Below are 10,101 nucleotides of genomic sequence, written 5' to 3' on the forward strand. Positions count from 1 at the left end.
TAATCCTACGCCCATTCAAGACCCAATTCCCAAGTTTGGCAAGAAACCAAACAGTGAAAGCCCTCTGGGACAAAGCCTACACCTGATGGCCTGAAAGTCTAGATAAAGAAATTAAGACCAAACACCTAAAGGGCCTTAAAACCAAATAAAGGGACAAACCTAGATCGTAGAACCAAATATTGGCATGAATTTTTCGAAATACAACACATCAAAGCAAGTTTGGGATTATCTAAAAGCTCTGCATCTTGAATCAAATTTTGCTAAACGATATGAGTTTGAAATGTCCATCCGAAATACCACCTAGAACAATAAATCGATTCAAGAATTTTATAACGAAATGACTACTTAGTGGGATCAGTTAGCTCTCATGGAACCTTCAGATTTGTAGCTACTTGATAGTTATCTCAGATTTCGTGAGGAGCTACGACTTGTACAGTTTCTCATGGCCCTTCGGACTCAGTTTGAGCCTCTTCATGGGGCTATCTTGCATCGGTCTCCACTGCCCTCAGTAGATAGTGCTGTTCATGAGCTTATCATTGAGGAAACACGGTTCAAAGTGGCTAATCTTGCACCTCCCTCACAGTCCGTCTTTTCTGCTCCATTTGCTCCGTTTGGTCAGTATCTAGCATATCACTTACCCACTCCAGCATCCCATCCTGTTCAGTTGGCTGGTCCATCTGCTCCATCTGGTCAGTATCTGGCACATCACTTGCCCACTCATCTCATCCTGTCTAGTTTGCGGCCAAGCCTAGGCCTCAAATTTCTGAAGATGAGTGTAACTATTGCCATCAGAAAGGTCATTGGAAGCATCAGTGCCCTAACTGCCCCAAGCCAAAGGAACGAAATGTTACTTAGTCAACTGGTTCTCGTACCTCACATCAGTCTCGGGCACCACAATAGTAAACTCACCCTCCTGGAGCCTTGGCAACATCGGCCTCCAGTAGTGTTCCTCCAGAGTTTGATTATGAGCAATTTCAGCAGTATCAGGCTTACATGGAAGCCAATCGATAGGGCTCCCCTCAAGCTTCTCTCATGATTACCGCTCACTCAGGTTTGCGTGGTTCTCTCACCTCAGGTATCCAACCCACCACTTGGATCTTTGATTCTGGCTCTTCTCTTCATATGACTCTTGATTTGTCTCTTTTTAGTAATTGTGTACCACCTACTTCTCCTATTAGTTTTGCCACAGCCAATGGTTTTCCCATGCATGTTGCTTCTATTGGTTCCATTCTCTCTACTACTGCACCTTCACTGTCTATTCCTAATGTCTTTTATGTTTCTAGGTTGTCTTTAAGCCTACTTTCAATCAACCAATATCCGACTCTGGTTTTGATGTTGTTTTCTCTTTCTTTGGTTGTGTTGTGCAGGATCAAGATTCCAAGAAGCAGATTGGGTCAGGCCGTAGAGTTGGTGATCTCTATCTGTTGGAGCACTTGGATCTCCCAATAAAACCTTCTTCCACTACTGCGTCATCTTTTTGTTTAGATCATAAGTCATCTCCATTTTATCTTTGGCACTCTAGATTAAGACATCTGTTGAGTGAGCATCTAAAACTTTTAGCTAAGGCAAGTCATTTGGGTCATACTTCTGTCAATGATATTTCAGCATGCAGTGGTTGTAAGTATTCAAAAATGTTAGCTTTACCTTTCAATAAAAGTACTTCTGTTTCTACTTCGCCTTTTCAACTTGTTCACACTGATTGATGGGGCCCTTCTCCGGTTGCTAGTAAAGGTGGTTTTGTCTATTATATCTCATTTGTGGATGACTGTAGTTAGTATACTTGGATTTAATTAATAACACACAAATCTGAGTTCTTTATGATTTATCAGAATTTCCATGCCATAGTTCAAAATCAGTTCTCTACATCGGTTAAAATTCTTCGGTCTGACTTGGGTGGGGAATATTCACTCTTAGAGTTTCATAAATTCCTAGATTCGCTTGGGACTATCCATCAATCGTTTTGCACTGACACTCCTGCCCAAAATGGTAAGAGCTGAAAGAAAACATCGTCACCTTTTTAATACTGCTCGGTCTCTACTCCTGTCTACCTCCGTCCCATCCTGTTACTGGGGAGAAGCTATTCTCACTGCAGCCTATCTCTTGAATCGGATGCCCACCCCTCTTCTCTCTGGTAGCTCTCTTTATGAGTGACTTTATGGCTAGGTTCCTATTTACTCTCTTCTTCGAGTGTTTGGTTCTACTTGTTTTGTTCTCCTCCCTAAGAAGACCGCACTAAGCTTAGCGCCCGCTATGTTTTAGGTGTTTTTTTGGGATGTGGCATTAATAAAAAAGGGTATTAGTGTTATGATCATGTTTACCAAAAAGCTTTGACTCTTCAATCATTACCCTATTTCTTCAATTATTACTTTCATTTCTCTCTATCTGTCTCCAATCATTACCTTATTTCTCTCTTCACCCACTACCAAAACTAAAATACCCAAAAATGGAAACCAAACAAAGCCTTTATGTTTTAAGGCATGTCATCTTCTTAGAGCATCTTCCTTATTTTACTCTTCCTCCTCGCACTGCTCTTGTAGCCAAAGAAGACTTGTTCCATATTGACCCATTTCCTATGGATATGGCTGTGCGTCCTGAAGAGTACACCTCCACTCTTGAGGTATTTGATATTTTTGCAGCCCTCTCAGCATCACCTCACTGTGCTCCGATCACCCAGGTCTACACCTGTCATCCAACTTCTACAATTGCTCCCCAATCAACCAGGTCTACACCCGTCGGTATCCCCTCCATGACAATTGTCAACCACTGGTAAAATATGGCTTTACTAATACCTATTTCTCATCCTCTTATCAATCATTCCTTTCTCGCAGTCACACCTATTTTGAGCCTAGGTTCTATAAAGAAGCTTGCAATGATCCCAATTTGGTGGATGCCATGCAAGCTTAACTTACTGCTCTTGTTCACAATTAGACTTGGGAGTTGGTTTCACTTCCGGATGGTAAGAATCTAATTGGTTGCAAATGGGTTTACAAGATTAAGACTCATTCGGATGTTTCTTTGGAAAGGTATAAAGTCTGCTTAGTTGCTAAAGAAATTTCTCAGGAGTACGAGATTGATTATGAGGAAACTTTTGCCCCCGTTGCCAAAATGACCACTGTTCGCACATTGATCTCAGTGGTCATAGTGCATCAGTGGCCTCTTTCTCAGTTGGATGTAAAGAATGCTTTTCTCAATGGCTATCTCTTTAAAGAGGTTTATATGCGGCCTCCTCTTGGCTTCTCTCATCCTTCTGGTATGGTTTGTTGCTTTTGTCGTGCTCTCTTTGGCTTGAAACATTCCCCTCGCGCTTAGTATTCATGCTTCCAAGCCTAGTATGCATGACTCTACTCTGTTTCTTTGTCGCACTTTTCATGGCCCGGTACTTCTCTTACTTTATGTTGATGACATGATCATCACTGGTTCTGGTTCTAATTCTGATTCTGCTGCTATTGTTGAAGTCAAAAGTCATCTCTTCCGTGAGTTCGAAATGAAAGACTTGGGCCCGCTACATTATTTCCTTGGTATTGAAGTCGCTTCCTCTTCTCACGGGTTATCTTTTGGGACAGTCCAAATATGTTATTGATATTTTTCACCATGCTCGTCTCACGGATACCAAGATTGTTGATACTCCCCTTTGAACTTCATGCCAAGTTCTCTGCCTCGGATGGTGTCCCCCTTGAGGATTCTACGGAATATTGCGAATTGGTGGGCTGCTTGGTTTATCTTACTGTTACTTGGCCAGATATTTCTTATGCAGTTCACATTGTTAGTCAATTTGTCTCTCCTCCTCAAACTACACATTGGGTTGCCTTCTTACGTATTCTCTGTTATCTTCGTGGTCCCTCCATTAGTGCCTTCTGATTTCTTCGACATCAAGCTTAACCCTCCATGCTTATGCTGATACTGACTGGGCAAGTGATGTCAGTGACCGCAAATCAACCTCTGGCCTCTATGTTTTTCTAGGCGACTCTCTTATCTCTTGAAAAAGCAAAAAATAATATGTTGCTCGCACCACCGCAGAAGCTAAATATCGTGCCATGGCCCACGCTACCTTTGAAATCGTCTAGCTTCGTTGGCTTATTTCTGATATGGGGGTCTCTATTACTACTCCTACGCCTCTTTACTGCAACAACAAGAGTGCCCACAATTCGGTCTTCCATGGGCGCACGACGCACATTGAGATTGATTGCCATTTCACACGCCAACATCTCCAGGCATCATTGCTTTACCATTCGTCTCCTCCATATTGCAGCTGGTTGATTTCTTCACGAAGACCCATACCGCTGTTTGTTTCCGCTTTCTCTCTTTGACAAACTCTCGGTGCTCTCTGCCTTCGCACTTTGAGTTTAAAGAGAGGGGGGGGGGGGGGGGGGGGTTGTGTGTCTGTGTGTGTGGGAATATATATTCTATATCTTCTTGTAATATGCTATTTTAGGACATGTATTGTAATCAAATCATAGCATAATCATATCGTAATCAAATCTTGTAATCTTCCTTTCTTAGGCATAGCTTTGCTCTATTTAAAGTGTACTCACCTCATTGTAATTCATTCAGAAATAACATCAGTATTTTCCGGTCTCTGTTTCCTTTCATCTTAGTTTTCTATCACGAGGATTGTGGTTGGTGACTAGGTCTAATGAGGATGGTTGCTTGAGATTTAACCGAGAGAGATGAACTGAGGGGAGAGAACTGGTCGACTAAGAATCAAAGTTGCTTGAGACTTAACCGAGAGAGATGAACTAAGGGGAGAGAATTGGTCAACTCAGAATCAATCCCAGTCTGATCAAACTGTGTTCTGATATCGATGGTTGTCTGAAAAGTGTGGGGATCGACTGAGAGGCAAGGGTTTGTTGAGATGCTGAGATAAAGATTGATTGGGGTGGAAGAATTGAGGTACAGCCAAGGTCCGATCAACCTTGCTCTGATACCATGTGACAAAACAAATAGAGGAGAAACAAAACTATATTGCTGATTGAGAAGATACATAATACAATGCTAATAATCGTTTAAATGAAGGAAAACCTAAGATACAAAAAAGATACAGCTAATCTCTATGCCTTAATTAAAGACTACGTCCTGCTTCGTGCATGGCACGAAAATCATGTCTGTTGAAGAGGACGTATTTTGTCTTAGGGTAGAGATAAGTGTTGTTTTTTATGGTAAAGGTGGAAATGCAAGAATGGTAGTAGAATAGTTATCAAGGTATATTAGACATTTTTTTGCCAAAAAGTGGTTATTTCTCAAAGTACTTGGGTAAAAGTAAAGATTTTACTTTTCTGATTCCTCTCATCGAGACAAATCAATAACCTATAAAAGTTTGGCGCAAAACTAATAAATGCGAAAAAAATTCAAATAAGGACAAAACTCTCAAATTTAGCTTAAGTTTAAGGTAAGTTCAAGAGAACGGGGCCTAAGTAAGCCAAGGTAAAGTTTAATTGATTTATATGTAAATTATATATTGCATAAACTATTTATAGATGGAGGAGCAGGTTCTTTGTAGTAAAGTTGATGGTAGTTTGGTACATGGTTCAAAAGTATAAAGAAAGCAAATCATGCACCGAAAAATCTGCTATGGTAGCTACATATATGGTTCAAAAGCACTTATAATTGTCTTGAGTTGTGGTTCAAAAGCACTTATAATTGAATTACTGCAAATATAGCTAAAGAAACCATTCACAAAGGCTACGAACCATTCACGAAGGCTATTGGATTCCATGCACTGCAGGACTATGAATAAAAATGCAATAGATTAGCCTGTCATTAGCCTATCTACCTATGCATGTCCAAAAAATTCCTTTACGAAAAAAGGAAAATACATTCAAAGTATTTTGCAACCTACAAACAAGGCCAAGCACAAACAGTTGGAAATTACCATCTAAAATAGTAAAGCACCATTACGTTAATGGAAAAAGTTTCGTATCTCACTTGAAGTTGCATGGATGCCTTCGCACAGAGAATGCCTCCAAGCAACGGAAGTGAAGTACAATGTGTAGAAATGGAACCCAAACATTTGGTCGAATTAACTGCAACTATAACATTTTCGGTACCATGATAGTTCAATACTGACTAGTCATCATCAGTGAATTCATTTAGAGCATCATTGAAACCTCTGCTAGGGCAAAAAAGGTAAATAACAAATGAAATCACTATGATTGCCATCTACGCAAGTATATCCAACTAATTTACTTTTTATGTAAACTTTCAGTAATATTCCTTTCATCAACACATTTCAATTCACCTCGAACCAGAGCAAGTAGTTAACAGGACAATGCAAAGAAAATTGAGTCGATTCTGAAGCTGAATACTAAAGCTAAAAAATAGTTCCACAAAAGCAAGGTATAAGAGTACCTCCAATGATTCTCTATTTCTTCAAAATGGGGACAGAAGTTTCTCCAACTGATAATCTATTCTCGAACTACGAAATGAAGAATTGGGTTTTGATTAGTCTCCAAAACCACTTTTGCCATAAAATATGTCAGTTTTGACATCCAAAAAGAAGAAGTTGGGTGCAAATGCTCAAAACAAACTTCAATAATTTCTGCATTCTTATACATGGCAAGTGACAAGACAAACAAAGTGTCACAACAAACTCGTTTTGTATTTGTTCAATTCTAAAGACATATTTAAACAGATGAGTACATCAAACTGAACTTTTTCAGTTCAATGAGTCAACCATACTTCACATTCACTGTCGTGATAATTTCCATCTCCAATTATGTACTCAACTGAGAAATTCTAGAGGAACTATGAAGCCAAAGGATCCTCGCATATGACATCAAACAATCACAATGAACGATGCAAATGCGAATATAAAAATATTGGCAACGACGTTGGAAAATCACAAGGTTAAGCTTTGCATCTACGCAATTATCAAAAGCATTGGACCGCTTTCTCATGAAAAACAATTTTGATCGTCTTTGACTAATAACCAAGATTCACATATTAAAAGATACAAACATATTAAATCCATTGAAAACAACATATTGCCTACACAAATTTTAACACTTATTAAAGGGAAGTTGAAATAATCTCACCGATTCAGTCATCAAGTGGATTGTTGTAGAACTTCCAACCTGGGTAAATCATACCTTGCAATGCTTAGATCTGTATTTAGACAAGAACAACCGGTCCAATGGACTACTAAGTCTACATATAATCCATAACTAAGAATCAAACATCAAAGTAGGATGCAAATACCTTCCATGATATTGTATAACCAAGAAATAAAGCGTAAGTATCACCATACAACCTTCTAGGAAAAGTGCAAGTAAAATGGATAGCTTAGATGAGTTTATACCAGCCTTGGAACACAAGATATAGTCCAAATTACATACATCTGCTGTGTTCTACCACATGCTATATTTTTCGAGCATGTTTCTTCCAGCCAAAGCTAAAACCATGTGTTTCAGAATCAGCCATGCGGGATGCTTTATACAGTTACTGTTTTGTCCCCATTTGATTTTTCTTAAAGAGTGATTTTGTCTAAGTGTGCTAGGTTAGGAGAGGAAAACTTGGATTTAAGATGAGAGAGAACATCTATAATAATAAGGAAAAAATAAATAAATAAAGAGACGAAATAAAATGCAACAATTTTCGAGTATAAAGATAAGAAATTGCTGGCTGTACCTTAAATCAAAGTCCACCGAGACCACCGATACACCACCTCAACAGCCACAAACTAGAATTCAAACCCCAAGAACCCTCCAATTTCAAATCACAGAACCCTATATCAGAAACCCCTAAATTCGAAATTAAAGCCCTAACCCGAATCCCCTAATCAAAAGCAAGGGAATGTGAAACTCTTACTTTTGTAACAGTCCACCATGTCATAAGGAAACTCTAAATGGAGAAGGGAGCCAGATTGTGGGTGTAGGGGAAAAAAATCAAATCGGATTAAATAAAAAACTTCAAAATATAAATCAAAACCACTGTTAATCGGTTTAGTACATTGGCACCGTATGGCGACTACCGGAAAGAGGGAAGAGATTGCAGGAGATGGCAAACCCGAAACGGCAGCTCCAATCCGATGGGAAGAATGTGTGTGAAGGTGGGCAGCCATGGTCCACATTAACATCTCTCTCTCTCTCTCTCAACGCCCTGCCGAATCAACTTGTCGAATCTGCCTTAGGAACGTGTTGATCTCCCTCCTATGTGTATGTGCTTGTGTTGAGAGAGGGAGAGTGCTCGTGAGTGAGACTCTCCCTGCGTCTGTGTTGGAGTGCAATTTTGTTCACCCTCCTTAAAAGAGGGTAAATATTACCCTTCCTCTTGTTGGTTGAAATGGTGTGGACCCCTCCATAAAGTGATGTCATGCTTACCATGCATTACACTTTTTGGTAAGCATGACATCACTTTGTGGTGGGATCCATACCATTTCAATCAATAGGAAGGAGGGTAATGTTCACCCGCTTAAATGGATGGTGAACAAAACCCAACTCGTCTGTGTTGTGAGAGAGAGAGAGAGTGAAGAGGCAGAAGTAAAAGACGTGGCCATTTGTGGTCCACATGTGACAGAAAAGGCAAGATTACGATTATGCCCATCCGGATAACACTACAAGCCCAGCATTTGAGGGGCAAATGTGCGCCGAATTGAAATTGGCAGGCGAAGAAGCCCTTCTTTTATTAAGGGGAGGACAAAGCAAGCAACGGACAAACATCAGATCACACATTACCTGAGAAAATGGATGTAGCAAGCATTGGTTTGCAGTTGGTCTCCTTAGTAGGTCCCAGGAACAAAGTTGCTGAGCAAATTCATAAGGGAACTCGGAATAAACAAAAATTAAGGATCGTACATAAAGCACTCACCTTTATCAGATCTATAGCTTCCAAGCTAGCATTTGGAATGAGGTTTGAGAGATTGGTAGGCATAATCTACAAAGAACAAAGAGAGATAAAATCCTTAAATTTTGTGGGTGGAAGGGCATAGGAGGATAATAGAAAAAGCAGTAAGTTCAACCACAAAAATACCTTTGAATAACTAATACTAATAAGCAAAGCAAAGTTATTTGCTTCAGGAAAGGTAGTCCAATCCAGTGTACCAAGAACACAGTATATCTTGTATGACTGATCTATTTCACAAGCCACATAAGAGAAAGGAGGAATATAAGATGTAGCAGGACAACCTTCCTCAAGTAGTTTTAGCTCAACACATTAAATGGGACTAATTAGATTTTGCAATTTAACTCCAACCTAGAATGGTAATTCAGCACAATGTATTTCAAATGCACTACAAAGTTAAGCAACTCATGAGTAAATAACAAGGGATGACTCCCACGGCATCACATAAAACAACCATTCTATCTATGAGGTGTCATTATCACTTTTCTACTAAATATGTGCAATGACCATTCTAATAGCAGGCTTTTAGGCTTAATGGTTAACACTATCACAAGAACTATTTGTATTTGTCAGTTATAGAGTTAGATTACCTTTCACCAGGGAAAATGGGGCACATAGTGAAAATCTCAGCTAGTGGGTGTAGAAACCCTATCGAGCAATCCCTCAACTAATACAAAACAAGGCATAGTGAACAACGGAATTCGAGCACTGGATTTACACCAATCGAAACCCACTCAGATGAAGAACCTACCCAGCAACGATCATGATTTTTGACGATGACGATCTTTGCTGGAGGCGCTAATTGGGCTTACCTTCGCCAGAGAAAAAAAAGACGACGATAATGCGGTAACTTTGGAGGCGCAGAGAGAGGGAGGAAGCGACAGCTACAGTGGCTTGTCACGCCTAGTGAGCCCTACTGAAATCACTCCAACCATCATGCAACAATTCATTTGCAACTTCTATGAGCCAACTTCTATAGGTCACGCGTCGAGCTCCCGTCTCCCGTGTCAGTGACCATGCTACATAGTTGTAGACTAATGAAATAAAGAAAGGTGATATGGAGTTTTACACGTAGACAACCCCTGCCCCCGTTTGACCATAACCACAACTCAACTCAATTCTCAACCTGATTGGAAATATTTCACAAATCTTTCTGCCCATTGAGCAAAAAAAAAAAAAAAATCTAAGCATAACATGTCAATGTATCAAGGAAAAAGGGATAATTGCAATTATTTGCCCTCTTCTTACAACCAGTTCTCGTATTCT

The 10,101-nt window shown here is 39.8% G+C and overlaps 1 long non-coding RNA gene across 1 annotated transcript; it reads right to left on the minus strand.

The window, feature by feature from the left end:
- Positions 1 to 8,652: 8,652 nt before the first annotated feature.
- LOC131309975 (uncharacterized) lies at positions 8,653 to 9,678 on the minus strand. The gene is made up of 3 exons (XR_009195070.1): positions 8,965 to 9,678; positions 8,803 to 8,868; positions 8,653 to 8,738 (listed from the first exon to the last, which is right to left on the minus strand). It is a non-coding gene; the product is annotated as an uncharacterized LOC131309975 (long non-coding RNA).
- Between the last annotated feature and the right edge of the window lie 423 nt (positions 9,679 to 10,101).

This window comes from Rhododendron vialii, chromosome 12a (genome assembly GCF_030253575.1).
Source record: "Rhododendron vialii isolate Sample 1 chromosome 12a, ASM3025357v1".
Taxonomy (NCBI): Eukaryota; Viridiplantae; Streptophyta; class Magnoliopsida; order Ericales; family Ericaceae; genus Rhododendron; species Rhododendron vialii.